This window comes from Miniopterus schreibersii, assembly GCF_964146895.1.
Source record: "Miniopterus schreibersii genome assembly, chromosome: X".
Lineage (NCBI taxonomy): Eukaryota > Metazoa > Chordata > Mammalia > Chiroptera > Miniopteridae > Miniopterus > Miniopterus schreibersii.
This window is the reverse complement of record NC_138104.1, coordinates 95,316,993-95,334,937: the sequence shown is the minus strand read 5'-3', so window position 1 is coordinate 95,334,937 and position 17,945 is coordinate 95,316,993. Positions and strand designations below refer to the sequence as shown.

Below are 17,945 nucleotides of genomic sequence, written 5' to 3'. Positions count from 1 at the left end.
CAGCCTCCGCAGCCCTGGCAGTAGCAGCCTCACCTCGCTGGTGCTCTGTTGTCTTCTCACGCCCCATGTAGTTGCTGGGCAGCCGGTTTTTTATTTGGCAGCCTGGCTTCTAAGTGTCGTGATGATCTTTTATTAACCTAATTAGGATTGTGCCTCAGCACTGGAGATAGGAAAGATGTTTACCATTCCAAGAATAATTCTGTATAAATGCCGAAACAGCTCTGCTTACATAACTAAGCAAAAAGTTAGCCTTAACTTAGAATGCTTCTTTAACTGTAGGATACCTTTTATTTTCTTGGTGTTACTGTGAGTAGCTTCTCTCTGGTAAATACTATAGAAGCCATTTTAAATTCTTTACATTAAGGTGAAGAATTCATTCAGTGGATAAATTATTTTTTATTGCAGTAGGCATATAACATGTGCCATGCTATATGTAAATGTGCATAGTAATTAGCCATCTCACTGTTGAACTTAGACTTTTAAATATTCACCCTGTCACCTAAGACAGAAATACATTTTATATATTTCAAAAATTGTTATTGAGATTCTGCTTGAATATTTTAGGGACTCAGAGCTTACCTCCCAGGCCGCCAGGGCATTCCATGGTGGACAGCCCTAGTTAAAAAGTTCTTCCTTACATTGTTACAAAAGCTGACTTCGTATAAATTTTCTACTTATGCACCTTGACATTGCAAATTAGAAAAATACAGAGCAAGTATTTGAAAGGCTGACGTGTAGACAAGGAATCAGACAGTCTGACGTTCCGGAGGGTGTGACAGGTCGAAGGGTGTGACACAATTACCTCGCCTCTGCTCTCGCCGCAGCCCCGGCACACTGCACGGCTAGAACTATACAATGGGGTTGTATTATCTAACATAATTTGCGTTGTCTCATTTCTGAGCTAGATGCATATAATCACCTCGACTTTAAATCTCTGACATGAGTTCTCGATAACTCACTACCCTGGTTTCCCTCTCCTGTACACCTTGTTTCCTTTTAGTGTCCCCATGCCAAGTGTGCTGCAACTATTTCAGTGATCTGGACACCATACTTTTATTTACATGTTACATTAGTTTAACCTACTCACTGCTGGCTCATATAATGCTTTAAGGTTAGCAAGTCATAAATAGCATCGCACACTTATTTATTTTTTAACCTAAATGCAATTATTTATATTTTTTCCAATAAAGTTTTAACCTCTCAGGGTTCACCCAGCAGTGTTCAATTCTGTTAAGACTGTTCGGAGTTTATGATGTTAATCATTCCTCCTATTGTTGAGTAACCCTCCAACATTCTAAGCATCCTTTCTGTTTTTCACTGCTTTATTAATTAAGGAAAGAACATTTTAAAAGAAAACAATTTAAAGAAAAAGGAGCAATGACGAAGGTTTACAGCGTTCAATCTGAGATTGTATGTGTTAATTTTGTTCAGTCATCCGAAGTCCTTCTCTGGACTCACCTAATAGTAATATCATTCAGTTGATATTTCAGTACTTTATTCATAAGGATATCGTGCAAAATTCCATCATATGCCAGGCACACTGCCAGTGACTTTCCCCTTGTCTCCCATCCTAGAGCTACTGTCCTGGGGGGAAAAGGCCATTTTTAAATGTTTAATTTGTCTTAAATCCATGTTGGTCCTTCAGTTGAAATTTAAAAATGAAACTCCTCCCAATCATAGTGTATTCTAAAACTTCACTATGTACCTATGTGAGGTTTAGGATTTGTTTTCTGTGGAACCCACGCTGGCTTTTGTTCGCTTGAAGAAGGGAACTCTCTTGAAGCACTGAGTCTCAAGGCATTCTGGCAGCCGCCTAAGCTGATTTCCAAAAAGTTCCTTCAGTTCCTAAGTTATTCTGCTGCTTCAGAGGAACCACAAAGTGGCTCTTAGTAGTCCCTTATATTGAGAGCATTGATGTTTTAATTTCCTAGTGTGAGGACTTTTCCCCTTGTAGAAAAAGCCTAAAATATTGAAGCCATATGCTTCTACTTTCTTTTGTTATTTTTGTGTTAAACTCTATCTTCAGTATTTTCACAAGCCTCACCTGAACATTTGCCTTCCTAGCACTCTTCTTACAAGCAATTGGTATTTTCTGCTTGTGAATCTCTAGTAGCCTTTTTCCATCTTCTCTAGAAATCTTCCTTAAAATAGAGCTTTTTCTAAGGAACTTTCTTCTGACTACGTTGACTTCAGCTGTATCTCCTTTCCCTCGCTCGTTGGGACAATTTGAGTTTGTATTACAAGAATTTCATTTAAAAAACAACAATTGATCATTGAAAAATTGTCTTTGTCTGTCTCAAGTTTTAAAATCATATTTCTTATCATCTAAGGTACATATCTTACTGTGTGTTTTCTCTCCTCACCACTAGAAAAGCATAAACAAAATACAGAATTTCTTCTAGTCCCCTTCATGTCTAGAGTACCACTTAGTTCTTCCCTATTGTTCAATGTTAGATTCCCTCACAGATTTTTACTCATTTCTTTATATTTTTGAGACATGAAATGATCAGGGCTTTAATGCACACAGCAATTGGTTACATGTATTAGTCTCTTATTAGTGCATTGTACCCTATAGTTAGTATATTGGTGACAAGCAAAAAATATTGGAGCTCAGGTTTCATTGCATTATATTTTTTCATCTTGATACGTTTTCATAGAAACTGATCTGCCAGCTTTTATACTGCAAATAATGGGAAAACGAGCTAGAAAAATTAGCTGACTTCATTAGAACAGTTCTCAAGATTTTTAATCCTTTGTTTTTGCATCCTTCAATAAATACCATAATGTGCCAGGATAGAATATTAGAGTCATACAGACCTTAGCTGTTTACAGGATCTAGTAAGAGTAAGAAAATAAGAATACCAAAGTTTTCTGGTAACTTATTTTTTTTACCAGAGTCCTCTTCCTGATCGGCCATATTCCTGATCAACTGCTCTCAGTGGTTCCTAAGAATTATTTTTTCTACACTGTAACCCAGATCACATCTCCTACCAATTATAGCTTGAAATTATAGAAACAAGTTGCATTCAAACCTCTTCATATGAAGTCCTTTTTTACAAAATAACGTCTTGGTAGGAAATAAAAACCCTGTGCTACCAATTTCTGCTCTAAAAAGCTTATGGGGTGGTATCTGAATGTTTTTGTTTATTGAATGATCTTGCTATAATGTATCCAGTGCTAGAAATATGCTGCCTGTCTATAAAAACAAAGGATATTTCTTTAAGTTGCCCTCTTTCATTATGATTTTTAGGGAGTACATGGTAAGATTTTATAATGTATGATTTAGTGAGAAGTAGCATTGAGCTGCATTGTTCATGTTCCTTGAGATTTTAACACCTAGCTCATGATATAGCTCTCCCTACTGAATAATTAACCTAGCTAAAGGTAAGCACAAACGAGCTAGATTTAGCCTGTGGTTCACTGAGCATGTGTGTATTAAACAAGGTTTATAGCATGTACTTAATTGTATGGAACCAAAACTAAATAAATATTAAATAAAACCATTTAGGGGATTTATAGCTTATAAAATCCTGCATACTGTTAGAAGAAGAAAGACACAGGTATCCAAAAATTGGTTTCTAATAAATTATAATGTGGAGAATAAAAAAAGAGAATGGGATACCTATTCTTCTATAATTCCAGCTAAAATTAGCGATCCTACCCTATTATTTTGAACAGTGAGTTTATAAATGACTTTCAGGTTTTTAGAGTGTAATAAATACACCCCAACAATGATAGTGAGGCAGCCAAATTATTTGAATGACTTACTGTTTAAGCATCAATAATATTTCTGCTGGTCGCATGGAATCAGTCTTTGGCTTCTGAAGTGTGTACATTACTAATATTCAGAACTGCCTTTTTAGTATATTGAGATGAGTGACATCGACTAGGAGCTTTAAGTCAGTTAAACTTTTTTCACAAAATACAGAGCTATACTTTTTCATTCTGTGTCTTAAGTTTCAAAAAAGAAAGAAGGACATAACAGTTTGTCTTTCTTGACAGTCATCAAAAGCTTGCTAAGCAGGGCTTGGTTACCAGCCTAAAGGTGAAATATTAAAGCAGTTATAAACCAGATGTTTTTGCCCGGCCGGGCGTGGCTCAGCGGTTGAGCATCGACCTAGGATCCAGGTAATCGGGGTTCAATTCCCGCTCAGGGCACAGGCCCGGGTTGCGGGCTCCATCCCCAGCAGGGGGCGTGCGGGAGGCAGCCCATCAATGACTCTCTCATCGTTGATGTTTCTCTCTCTCCCCCTCTCTCTGAAATCAATAAAGATATATTTAAAAATAAACCAGATGTTTTTAACAGGTCATCTGTCTGACCAACAACTACAAACTCAAGACCATTTTGTCGTATTTGCAGGTGAGATTAGTGGAGTTAAAACAATAATTGGGCCTATAACGTTATAATTCTCGTGGCTAAGGAATGAGGAGCAGTGTGGGACCCTTTTCTGGTATAAAAAGGGATAGGCTGCCCTTAAGTTTTCTATTGTGACTTGTTCCACTGGTTTGTTTCCAAATTAAGTAGAATTATGATGTATCAATTTATCTACCTGACTAGGCTTTTATTCTATTTATTGCTCAATATCTACAAGCAGAGCTTGTCTTAGATTGCAGATATCCGGCATGCTTGTATATTCCCCCAATAGCTCATAATTCAGGTGGCTATTGCCCAATTAAATGAAAGTGTGATAGAAGCCACTAGATTTGAGGAAAGGAGAGAATACTAACTCCCGTGTTATAATGGTCTCCATTGATATTATAAGAAATCGGATATTTTTTTAGTGATTGGAGAATGCTTATTTAGAATTAAAACAATCTTAACTCAGTTTTCAAAGTATATTATTAAAATAAAAGGATGTTATATTATAAAAGTTTAAAAAGGAATGAATAAATGGTAAATCATTCAAATCTTTGGGAAAACTTGGACTACTCTTCTGTTATTACTCAATACTTTATGGAGGTACAGAGATGCATAGATATGTAATATGGCATTTTAAAATGTTAAAGTAGTATCTAATGGTTATGTCATAATGGTATCTATTTTGCCTGATTCATGTGCTCCAGAAACCTAGCCATTCAAAATCTTCTTAAAGAAGTAAGTTTTAGACATAGCAATAAAACCATCTCAAGCACTTTGGCTGTAGCCCTTCCAGCATCTCCCCAAGGTAGCAAGGTGATAAGATTTTTTGGCAGTAGTTCCTTCTAATCAGCCTCTGTCAGCAGAAGGCTGTTAGTGGCTTTGTAGTGTCTCTTTGTTAACATGGTAATCTAGGACGTTCAGAGAAAGCGCCCTTTAGCAGTAGATAGAGTATCGCTTCATAAAAGGTCTAGTTCATTCTCCCTGGACAGAACATTCTCCCTGAATATAGCATTCTTTCATCTCAGCGACTTAACTTCCTGAGGTTCCCCACTCTACCACATTTTGTATCAAAGACTTACACAGATCTTACTAAAATTGGAAAAAAATCTAGTGAGGTAAAGCATTTTACCCAGTTGTTTAATATTATTCTTTATTCAGAGTTCAGCTTGGACCTCATATAATTGTACATTAAATCAAAATGTACTTTAGTGATTTAATTCAATTTAAGTAATACTTATGGAGCAGACACAAGGTCCTGAGTACCCACTCTGCTTAGTGCTAAAAGAAAAACAAAGATTTTTAAAAATCACGGAACTGATAATTTTGTCATCTAATGGGCAAGAACATCCAAATGTAATTTATTTGCAACAAATGTGCAGCATATTAAACGTCTTAAAAGATGAACATGATAAGTTCCACAAAAGCACTTAAAAGTTCCTGATTATTTCCACCTTGTCAGACATGGCCTCACAGAGGATGTGACATTTAAGCCAGACAAGTAAAATTTCACCAGGAGTGAAAAAAAAGTGTGTGTGGGGGGGGGGGCGGGGGGTACGTTCTATGTATTAAAAAAAAAAAAAATAGCATCAGCAAGGGCAAAAAATGAAGGAAAACAAAGAATAATTTCTAGAAACATGGCATATAATAATGGATAGATGCAGATAAGACCAAAATTGTGCTACAAGTGAAATATGAAGGTCCTGGTATCCCATATTCAGAAGTTTGGATTGTATCTTTAAAAAAAACCATGGTGGAGAGCCTTTGGATGTGTCAGTAGGAAGGGGACGCATTCGGATGTAAGCTTTAGAAAGGTCCCCCTGATGGCAGTGTAGCTGTGTTGGTGTGGGAGGGTGCAGGCGAGAGGAGGCCAGTTAGGAAACCCCCAGCGGCCCAGGTGACAGGCGTCCTGTCCCCTCTGCAAACGTGGAGGCGAAGTTACCTACTCCGCGAGAGTCACAGGTGGGGAAGGCGTGGAAGGATTCGCTGGGCCTGGGGCACCCCAGTGGGGAACGGGACAGTGAACTGACCACGTGATGGAAAGACGGAAAGCACAAGTTTGGAGCGGCCCGTGCTCAGGCGTGCCCCGTGCCTCGCCATGCTCAGGGCAGCAGGTGGCAGAAGGCCGCGGGCGCGGGGGGCCTGGGGGCACTGAGCTGGGGGGCTGCGTTCTGATGAGATGGGAGGGGAGGAAGCTGTAATCGGGGAGCCGCAGTGCTTCAGAGGTGACGTGGTTCACCGTGATGACAAGCTGACGTGTGTGATGTTTCGGGATTTGACAGCAAGATTCCAGCACAGAGGACACTTCTACAGGGTGTCCCAAAATATGCCCACACGCTTTTTTCTGCTAGCTCAATTGGTGTTTCTTTCTTTTCTGATTGAACCCTTTGGAATTAATAATTATTCGACATGTGTATACGTTTTTCCGGGACACCCTATATTTCAAAACAACTTCCGTAGCCCTCTTTACGTTTGTATCTTTGAAAAAAAAACTTTTGGAACACTTTGCGACGTTAAGCTATCTAATGGCAAGAGGGAAACACCAATTAATATGGAAAATAAAACTCAATTATATTAATGATTTATTATATATTTCAATTCTTTAGTAAAATATATCCAATGAACGTAACTTGAATTATAAGGAAGTGAAAATTGAAGATATTTTAACTTGCTACTTCCATTCTAAAGTAAATCTCAATTAACTTATTCCAGTCAGGTTTACAGCATCATTAACTGGTCAGGCTTGGAATAAAATAATTTTAAATATGACGTTAAGGACATTCTGAATGGAATGATTGAATTAGATGTATTTGTCCTTTTACTCTCACTATCGTCTCAGGAAAACTCTTTATCTTTCCTATGGACTATATCTGTCGGTTGAATGAAAGACATTTTGATGATTTATATTTTCTGTAAAAGTATGCTACAGAGTCTGGGCTTGAGATGTAATCTGCAAGGCCAAGCATGCCCATAAATCTGAATCTTTCATTCTTCTCTCATGTAGAAAGAGAAGATATTTTTTTAGAATTGCCTTCCCTAAGGAAAAGCCAACTCACACATCAGTAGTTTGGTGTGTTTTGTTTAAATCTTGTAGGTTTATTGAACACATTAATGTATCACAAGGAATAGCTAACTTCCTAAATGAGTGCTAACTTTTCTAAGGCACTATTCTAAGGTCCTTGCGTAATATAACTCATCAAATCCTCACAACAACCCTAAGAGGTAAATGCTATTGTCCTTAACTTGTAGGTGAGGAAACTTAGTTTAAATAGCATGATCTAGGACTCCCAGCTAGTTAACGGCAGATAGGCGTTTCAGACAAAGACGCTCTGACAACAGAGCGGATGCCCTCACTCACTTATTGCCCCCTCAGATCTATCATTTTAATTCAAGTTAAAATTTAGCAAAAATGTTTCCCTTTTTTCTATATATATTAAACCTATATAAAGGAAACTAAAAATTTTAGGTTTTATCATCGCAGGTCAAGATCACCACAATATGTTCCATCAAGTAAAGCAAAAACCTGCAAACCACTTTATCTTTTATTACTAAAAATTGTGATTAGTGTGCTTTTCAATTGTAGCTAACCAGTGTCCAAAAACTATGTACCATGATATGTATAAGCAGTGAAGCAATTTCACCACTTAAGTCAAAACTCTTAGTATTTTATACTTTGACATGATTACTTTCATAGCTAATTTGTGCCAGGTTAATATTGGGAGATACCTATCTCCGTCCTAAGAATGTCTTGAGACCAATTTGAAAAGTATTTCATGTGGTGGCCAAAGTTGTTATTTTATTTTTTCCTTCCAAGTTCCACTTTATTCATCTTCTTTGGAACAATCCAAATTTTTCTGCCTTTTTTTTTTTTTTTGTATCAGCTACAGGATCTTTCTATTTACTTTTTAATCTTTTAGGAGGTGGAAAAGCAACAGATTTAGGAGTAAAATTGGGAGATGCCACTGACCTTCCCAGTTCCTACTCACAGATGCAAAATCTGTTGTGCTGTGTTTCAGCCCCTGATAAAACGCACGTTCCTGTCACCTCGTCATTTCATGTGCCCTGAAAGGAACTATTTAAAAATACAACATTCACACTTTTCATGTTTCCAACTTCGAATTTCTCACTTGTATTATGCAGAATGTAGTATGAAATGAAAGTTCATTACCAAAGTGAACTCTAGAGAAATTCTCAGGCTTTCTACATATTCAGCTCCCATCTCCTATTTAAGAAAAGCAGATTCAGAACAAGTGAGTGGATTGCTTTGAGCGCGTGTATCCTGGCTTTCGGTTTGCCGTTCTGGTAGTGACCGATGCGGGTGTGCAGCGCCTTCCCGCGGGGTTGCCACCGCAGCCCCAGCCCCGAGTCACTGGGCCTCCTGCTGGGTGGGGGCCAAGCACAGAGGCCGCATTTGATTTCAGCTTGTGTCTCCAGCGAAAGCAAGGTACCACGGTTCTTCCCACTTCCCAGGCTGCCTTTTATTGCTATGGAGACTACATCTACCCACACAACAAGATCTGAGACCATTCCTAGTATGGCTAAAACTAAGACCTTGGTTCCCAAGGCCTATTCTATAATTAAAGTGTATTGTTTGGTTAAAGAATAGTTCCTGCTGCTGCTTTTGAAGTATTTATTGATTTTCCACAAAGAGAAAACAGGCTTTCTAGTGCTGTGCTGAAGATTTACAATAAGGAGGAAAGAAAATGTCATCCTGACATTTTCCTTGGTCATGTTCTGGTTTGGTGTGTAAATATGGTGTATATTCTGCATAGTCGATCACTGTGGAGTAATGTTTCATTTCAAACTGTGTGACAGTTTTCCTAAACAGTAGTAAACACATTTAATGTCCATTTTGCAGTGGTCCTAAAATGCTACTTTTAATTCTAGTTTGGGATTGTCTAAATTTGTCTCTAAATCCAGTATTGGTGTCTTTTATATTAGTTCTGCACTTGCTCACAATAATATCAATATGAGTAAAGTTATTCTAGACCCTTCATCAACTATAAATCCAGTTCTAGCACATCCAGATAGAGCTGATGAATTATCTGTGGAAGGTCATACACACCAGTACAGCTGTATTTTAATGTGTTCTTTTCTTAAATTTCATTTTATTGTGGTAGCTCATATATATATATGGGGGGGGGATTTCACTAGAGTTTACTTTGGTAATGAACTTTCATTTCATACTACATTTATATATATATATATAAATACCAGTACCACAAAAAGGCAAAACTTCTACAGAATTCTTCATATTCACATTTGTGATAGAGATATTATACCATAGTTGCTATTATTTTTGCCCCTACCTCCCCCCCAAATGGCACCAGTCAAAAGAGATGGTAAGGAACTTGAGAATCCCAAATTCACTCCTTGATTTACACATCCTTACAAATTTATATCTCTAGTTTGATGGTTGTGTTTTTTCACCCTAGAGAAAGCAGCATAGTCCTTAACACAAATACACTAGAAATCCCAAAAATGCCTGACTTCAATGAAATATGGATTTCTTTTTTAATTTTTAAAGGATATTATGAATAAGCTAGCACCATAAAGTTGCTGTAAATTAATTTACAAATGGAAAACAATTTTATTAATATAAATGGAATTTTTTGTTTTGCTCTCTAGCAGGAAGTTGGCAATTCATTGCTATATTTGAATACAAATTAAGTTTACCATACGGAGAACCTTCTGACATTTCAAACATCTGAATTTTGCAAAAGGAACTCTCGCCTTAATGAAGTTCCTGTGTGATTCTAGTTTTCTGTAATTACACTTGTGAGTGTGAAATTCAACATGTGATGCTAAATGTAAAACACACGTATAGCTAGAAACCTTTTGCAGTAGTTGCGAAGCCATAAGGAACATTGAGAGTCAGCATATCTCTAACTCTTTAAACTTTCTTTAAGAAGACAGTGCTATACAATTTTGTCAGGAGAGGAAAAAATGAAACTCAAATAATAGGCCATTTTAAAAAAATATGTATTCTTCATATGTTCTTAGATTTCATCGTTTTCCCCAGATACAAGATGAGTTTGCTGATCCAAAATGTAATAAGCAGGAACTTCACAACAGCTAAGATTGAGTGTGAATACTTATTAGTCTAATTTCTGAGTTTTTGCAGAGATAGATGTTTGCTTTCATCCATGCCATATTTCTAACATGATTTTAACCAAATTGTTCTTCTTGTCATATATACACAATACATTTTAAATACCTTAAAATGTAATAATTTAAATATTACAATATGTAGATGACTTTAACAATGGGGATTTATGAGGACAGTCTATGATGTAATTATAGATTGAAAAATAAGAGAGAATATGAAAATCATTAAGGTGAGAAATTAGATTTATAACAGATTTGAGAAAAATACAATATTCTAATAACTAACACTTAAGGTACTGTTTTAGGTTCTTACAAACGTCTCTTACATTTTCTTTTTAACTTTCTTGGCATTTACTTTGCTAGGGAAAGTATTTTTGTTGTCCTTATTGCTAAGAAATTCAGTTAGCAGTGCTCCCAGAGCAGCTTCTCCTTGCCAGAATGGTTAGTGAGTAAATGATACCAAATGTCAGGTTGGTGTGCCAAGGAAGTTAGTAAGAAGGCATTAACATTTAGAAGTTATTGAAGGGGGAAATCAATATTATAATTCTTTATAATATTTTGAGCTCAGCCAGAATAAGTAAGCAGAAGCCTGTTTCACAGCTCCTACAATCATGTTATAGCCTGAGAGGAAATAACGTCTTGAATTTTTAAGCACAAAACCAGTCCTTTTCTTAGTCTCCCCCCAACCCCCACACGCTCACCCCGCACCCTTTGTTGTACTCTTGTTGAAAAGCATGTAGTATTTCATTCACGTCTGCAAATCAGCACCTCTGTTTTTGCCTCATTTCATCTGAAGGGATAGCATGTTACTGAAGCTGATGCCGAATGACTTTTTTTAAAGCAATTCCACCAAAATCAAGATGGCAGATATCCTTTAGTTGTATACATTTTACTTTGAGGATGGTGTATGAATTGAGAATACAAATTGGGTTGACTCTATAGAGCACACGTTCACAAAGATCAATGTTATTGTTAATTTGAAATACCTTCTGTTTAAGTCTTTATTTATTTTAGATCAGATTTTCAAGAATTAAAAAGTTGTGCCATTGACTCTCCTTACTAGAGAAACTGGGCGGTAAGGACAGTTCGCGTGGCATCCGCGTTTGCCGTGAGCAGGCGCTGATGGGGTGAACATGCGGTGGGGGTCTTCACGACCCCAACTCCCCGGGCGCAAACACCCTTCTCTGTGACTCCACCGGAGAACCCAGTCTGACAATTCGGGTCATGGAAGTAAAATCATTTTTACCACGCGCTCACTTAAGTTGTTGAAAAGATTGGAACTGCTTTTTAGAGCACTTACCCGGTAGGAAAGAGGATGTCCTGGTAGGGTTGGAAAGATCAAAGAACCCACTGGAAAAAATAGGCAAGAAAACAAGCGCGATATAGTTGGTGTCGATTGGCCCTTTGATTTTGGCAGACGGGACGCAGGTACAGGCGAAGCGTTGTGTCACCTGTGACTTCCCTGTTCACCCCACTGGCAGTTCTCACTGGCACTTCACGCCAATTGTCATCCAGACAGAATGTGATCTGTTTAATTATATCCTTTAAATATAACCATGTAAGGTGGTAGTAGAGGTTAAAAATTCTCATAAATTAAAAATATGCATTGAATATCTCTAAAGTATTAGGGGATAAAAAGTCTATTTCCTATAGTGTGTTCATGTCTCAGACGTCAGCTGTGTTACCTCTGTAGCTATTTCATTTGGAAAAGAGAATTTTAAAGAGATTATTTTAAAATAAGTAATTATTCATCATAAAATAGGTTGCAACAGCAACCCATTCTGCCAATAAACTGCTATCTACCCATGTTGCTAAAAGAAAAAATTACCAGGGATGATTATATTTTTGCTAAGGTTGTCTCATTGGAGTTTAAAATGGTTCTTTTATTAATAATCTCAAAATAACTTTATGAAATGTTTAAAAATAGGGGTGAATTAGGAAGGAATGATTTAAGAGTTGATTTAAATGTTTTATAGGGAAGGAAAATAACTTTTCCTCTAGCCTGTTATGTTCTTTGGTTGGGGCCTACAAATTAAATTGACAAAAGATTAACAGGAGAAAAGGCATATAAATTGTATTCGATGTTAATATTTTAATTTTTACTTACACAGAGGCCTTCATAGAAAAGAAGTGAAGACAGAAATAAGCTGTTAGACCTGGAGCCTTCAATATCATTTTAACAAAAAGTGATCAGTTGTAGAGAAGGGACAAGATAAAGGAAAAGGGGTTTGGGCGTCCAGGGCAGTAAATTGTGGAAAAGTAAATATATGGGGGAAACGAACATAAGATAAGGGTTATTTTTGTAAGATTTGCTTGTGCTGACCGACCCATCTTGATCCCAACTTTTTGTCTCCATTGATAAGGATTGTTCTTCTGGTATGGAAGAGGAGAGGAGGAACACCTTCAGAGGGGGAAACATGTCCTGCTTTAAGGCAGATAGAGGAACAGCCAAAGATCTTCCTATGTTTGCTGCTGCTTAATTACCTTCAGCTCAAAATAATTCGTATGCCAAAGTGGCATATTTTGGGGTGTATTATCATATCCCCTTCAGTCTTAGTCTATTGTAAGCATCATAACTCAGCTGTTTTATATTTCATATATATATACATATATACATTCCTTTTTTGTCTTCTTTAAATTTGCTGTGAATTTCAAATATTTTTACTTTCTATGTATGTTTAATTAATTAAAAGTAATATAGCCATATAACATTATTAATATAATTACATATAGTATGATTACGTCTAATATACATTAGGGTAATTATATAATTACATTTTAGTTATATAATTGAATCTCTGTGTATGTATGTATGTGTGTATATATATACACACACATATATATTGTACTTAATAAAGTAGAGCTGTATTTTAATGATAACTCTTAACTATAAAATTTTAAGACAAAAATTGGGGAAGGGATTGTACAACTATACCATGAACTCTTTGAGGTCAGACTATCATCTTTTCAATTGTTGCTAATATATGTTTCTTTTAAAGTGTATTTTAGGTGTGCCTTTATTTCAGATAGTGGTTTTTAATGCAGATAGAAAAAGCCAGAGTGTGTGATAGTCTCATAATAACTAATTAAGTCCTAAAGGCACTCTAAGGTCAGAATATAGCACTAGGTACATTAAGATGAGATACTACCTTCATAAGGAAATGCTCTCTCTCCTGTGAATTATACAGAGGGTGGAATTGTGATTTGGCAATTTAGAGGACCGTTCTAATTATCTAGAAACAGTATTACTTTATCTGTTTTTGCCTGTGGTTAGGTTCATCAAATATTTTATTTTACCAAGAATTGCTAATTTAAGATCTCCAAAAGTGCTATAAGTATAGGCACAAACTATATTACTTTTTACTATGTACCGCTTTATTTTGAAAAAGAATACTTTATCATGAAAATTTTACTCCTCATTTATAAAATAAAAATAAAGACTTGTCAGTTCCTTCCTTCTATGATAGTAAATTTAAAAATATGCAAGCAAACAAATTTTTAAAATCTGATAACTCAAACTTTATGAGAAAATAGGCCCTCAAAATTCACAAGTCTCTCTTGGTCCTAACATTCTGAACCAAGGTATCGGCCCACTCTTTTCAATACCTGCACTGAGTAAAGTAAATTATCACTGAAAATTATCCATGGTGTTAGATATTCCTGTTTTCCAAAAAGGAAAACTTAAATATGAGCACATACATTAAAAGAACAGGAGTCTCCAGATAATGTTACGGAAATACGTTTTTTTAAGCACACAAAACAGTTCTGTTCTCCCAGGAGCTCTGTAAGTGTTCCTTTTGATAGGCTTGGATGTCCGCTATTGGTGACCTTTGTCATCTGCAAGCAGCTTAAGACCAGTAGTCAGTGACTTTGCCCTTAAATTTGCCCTCAAGCTCACTGATAATGGAAGTAAATAAATGGAGCAAAGTTTCCTCCTAGAACTCAGACAGAAATGGGGATCTTTCAAAGTGCGATTCTGGCTTAAGGACTTCTCATTTCCATCTTCACATCGTTTCTTCTCTTGCACTCACTAAGGAAGAGTTTTCCTCTTGCAGATAGTTCAGCCCCACCCTTATCCTATAATCTAACCCCCAGGCATTTGATTTAGGATCAGCTGCTGTTCCCAGCAGGTACACTATTAGAAGCCTGATTACATTTCTAAAACTTGTATTTCTAGAATTTCTATTTCTGCTTATTATTTGAGCCGTCCTTAGTGGGGAGATTTTTTAACTTATAAAAGAAAAAGGGAAAGAAACCTGCTCCTCAACATACCCTATGTAGATTCAGCCTGTGAAGAGCCTGCAGGGAAGCGCATCCCCACGGGGGTAAGTTGTCCTGTGCACGCCTCGCCAGGCCCTGCACCGGGCTCCCACGCAGAGCCAGGGGTTAGCAGCAGGGAAACAGGGTCTGGTTCTTTTTTTCCACCCCAGCTGTTTGCCTCACGATCGGTGGTTTCAGTGATGAGTGGAAGCTCGATAAACATTTGTTAAGTAATATGCCAAACAGAAATATTACTGATTTTCTCGGGGTAGCATAGATAATGTTGCTCTTGTTTCCAAATGCAGTTGATTAAAAGCCTGGTAAATAGTGAGGTTTATTTTACTAGCAGAAAGTGGGAACTCTTTTTATGCTTAGGATATTGGCCAAAAGAAAGCAATCAAGAGCCACAGAATTTAAGTTTGTTCTTTTAAGGAATATGCAATTTCTACTTGTTCTTTTAAAGAAACTGGAAGAAAATGAGTTTGTCGTTATAATAAATAACTTCAACCGGTTCCAATATTTTGACTATTTGAGTGGGCATAAATGAAGTTGTCAGGAGCGAGAAAGCCCAAGAAAAACACAAAGATAGAGAAAAGGAGAGTGTTAAGAACCAGAAAGGGACTTGCAAAAAGTAAAAGACATAAATATGAGACTCACAAAAGAAGACAAAAATAGGCTTTCATGGAAGAGTGTCATTATGAAGCAAGTTTGTCTTTGTGTTTTAGAGATTTCGTGTAGGTTAGCCATGTACTGGTCCATCATCTCTGACCTTCCTGGCCTGCCAGTGCTGCTCATCTTGAGATTCAGGACGTACACACCAATGCATACAGTTGATAAAATGGGCTTGAGTCTGGGAGTATCTTTATAGTTGTTCTGTTTGCCTCAAGAATAAAGAGGAGCTATGTAATAGTACGTAAAAGAGTAGCTTTAAAGAATTTGTTCTAGTAGTTTACCAAGGCCTCGTTCATTTTGCTGTATTCTCAGTAGGCCAAGGTATTTCCATCCGATTCTATAGCAAAAACCTTGAAGCTGTTTGAGCTGTGTGATGCCATGCTGTACTGGTGATGGAACTAAAAATAAACTGCTGTGGGACATGCCCAGCACAGGCCTCTGCCTCACAAACTGCTTGTACATGTGGTACAAAAATCGGCATCACTGCACCCAGCCCTGCCCAGGGCGCAGCCTGGCCCAGTGTGACTGGCCTGAAGCGGGTCTCAGCCTGTAGTGGGCACAAGAATCACCCAGGCTGCTTGCTTAAAATGCAGAGTCCTGGGTTCCATACCCAGAAGCTCTAATTCAGTAGATTAGGCTCCAGAAATCTGCGTTTGACTAGCAGACCTCCACCCCGGAGATTGCGCAGCCAGTGGTCCTGATTACTAGTTGAAGAGACACCTTGCCCTAGGGAGTTATCTTCTCTTAGGCTAATACGTGGTGGGGCAAAAGCAGATTTACACTTGTGAGTATGCAAAACAGAGTTTATTCTTATATTAGTGTTTATTAATTATTGTATTATTTTCCATACAAACAACTGTAAACCTACTTTTGTCCCACCCTGTGTATACAGTTTGGGAACTGAATGTCATTTTGAAGTAGCAGACCTCCCCACCATCCTGCCCTCTGGCAAAGCACTCAGCCGAGGAGGTGTTGCCAACCCCATGGAGTAGAATTCAGCAATGCTATAGAAACAGCACCCTACATGTAACTAAATGTGACTTCATTACCAGGGCTCTAGTTCAGTTCCAGTATGGCAGAAGTGCTCTAGAAATTAAACTACTCATGTAGCATTTTCTTTCTGAGGGAAAATGAGGGATGTGTTCAAAACAACAACCTGCAAAACGTTTGAATTGCATCGATAAAAATTAGGAAGAATTCCAACTTAGAAATGAGCTTGAGCCCAAGGTTAGACTGCTTGTGATTTTTCTGTTTGAAATTCCATGACCGTGCCAGAGGGGAGGGGGTGGGGGTGACTGGATAAGGGAGATGAAGGGAGTAGCTAAAGAACATATATGCATAAGCCATGTGGTGAAGGCCAAGGGAGGGGGGGGGCGGTGGGGGGAGGGGTGCAAAGGGGTGGGGGATCGGGGAACATCTGCAATAGTGTCAACAGTAAAAACTTTTAATAAAAAAAAGCTAGCATTCCAGTATTATAATTTCCTTTAAAATTAGGTATTTTGTTTCATTTTACTTCCTGATGAATATTATTTAGTTACCAGCTTCTTTTCTATAAAAGAACGGTGTGATATAAAAATTAGTTCTGCTGATTTCTGAACTATGCTGCATCCTGTTTTCTAGATACAAAGCCATGGGCTACTCACACCCTTCCTGTTTTCTAAGGGAGGTGGTAATGAATGACGTTCTTTCTCACCTTGTTCCTTCTTAATATACTCAAAAGCTATTACAGGATGTTGCAGATAAAAATCTGCCCTAGGCCAGAAAAAAAACCTTGTGCCTGGTCACAATATTTGGATTCCTCAAAATCCTAAATAAAATGACTAAAAGAGACTACAGTTTATTTTACCCCGGTTGTTCTTTGTTTCCCAGGCCATTCAGAAACTTTAGTCTCTTCTAGTTTCTTAAAACCTTGGCGCGTGGCTTATGTTCAGGGGTAAAGTCACCCTTTCATCACGGTGACCCTCTTAGAGCTTTGCATTTCTCTTCACTTGTGTTGGTCAGCATGTGGCCTCCTCGCTGGAGCCACACTAGCTGGGCTCTGCTACCTCACCAACTAGCATATGGTTAACAAAGATATCAGCGTAGTTAGATACATCAGGGGAGTTAGGTAGGTAGGTAGACCAGAAAAGTTTTCCTCATAATTCTTTATCGGATGAATTTGAGGAAAGATCTCATATAGAAATACAGTGTAATTTTCTTGAAAGACTGATCATTTTACATGTGTATGGAGAATACTTTTAACAAACTTTTCTCATTAAAATTATAGATGTGCATATACAAGTACAGAGGTGGGGAAAGATGTATCTGCCCTGTGTATTATTTTGTATACATAAGATTGGCGTTTCCAAATAACCAAGCTTAAAACAAGAAGTGTCCCATTTGTAGCCAAATAGACTTGCATGCCAACAGAAAGACATTATGGTATTGAAACCATATGCAATTCTAGCCATATGTTTTCTCTTTCTCTGTATGGGTATTGCATGATGGTATTTCTAATACAAATACTAATGTGCTTTAGTAATAATGGCACTCGCAGGTCTTTCATCGT

General features: G+C 37.5%; 1 protein-coding gene across 8 annotated transcripts in view; it reads left to right on the top strand.

The window, feature by feature from the left end:
* Window positions 1-17,945, top strand: part of CNKSR2 (connector enhancer of kinase suppressor of Ras 2) — a 237,005-nt gene that overhangs the window by 206,927 nt on the left and 12,133 nt on the right. The window lies entirely within an intron of this gene.